At 43.8% G+C, this 573-nt stretch overlaps 1 pseudogene; it reads right to left on the bottom strand.

The window, feature by feature from the left end:
- Window positions 1-10: 10 nt before the first annotated feature.
- LOC107735023 (RNA-binding protein 4.1 pseudogene) lies at window positions 11-565 on the bottom strand (annotated as a pseudogene).
- Between the last annotated feature and the right edge of the window lie 8 nt (window positions 566-573).

Here is a 573-nt window from a genome sequence, read left to right as displayed (position 1 = left end):
GGTGAACAAATGACAGATTTTTCATTTTTGGATGAACTATCCCTTTAATATTAGTGTATCTGATGTCTACTGCCAATTACCTAGAAAATGGATTCTCTTCAGCAATTACAAAGAACTGAAAAAGGAGTAGTACATTCTTCCCATGCTAAAAAATTTAAGGAGTAAAATTCAACTGGATAACCATGGATTTCGTCGTTTCGGATTAAGGTTCACCTTGGAAGGTCGTGTTATCCAGCCCACTGATGGCCTCCATGGCATCCTCCATTCGCTCCATGTGAACAAAGGCATAGTCCTTCACTATGTCACACTCTACCACAGGGCCATACTCTTCTAATTTAGCCCGGAGCTCCTGATTGGTGCAGCCACTGCAGATGTTGCTCACATGCAGTTTGGTGGAGCCCCTGGGCTTCCCTTTGCTCATCTCCACATTTAAGGCTTGACCTTTCAGCTCATGATGGTGGAGTTTGCGAATAGCCTCTTCGGCCTCCTGCTTACCTTCCATGTGCACAAAGCCATAATTTTTCAGGGCGTCACACTCTTTTACTTTGCCATATTCAGAAAAAAGAGAGCGCA

Source organism: Sinocyclocheilus rhinocerous, unplaced genomic scaffold (genome assembly GCF_001515625.1).
Source record: "Sinocyclocheilus rhinocerous isolate Xijiao unplaced genomic scaffold, SAMN03320098_v1.1 C35665852, whole genome shotgun sequence".
NCBI lineage: Eukaryota > Metazoa > Chordata > Actinopteri > Cypriniformes > Cyprinidae > Sinocyclocheilus > Sinocyclocheilus rhinocerous.
The sequence above is the reverse complement of the archived record's forward strand: the minus strand, read 5'-3'. Positions and strand labels throughout refer to the sequence as shown.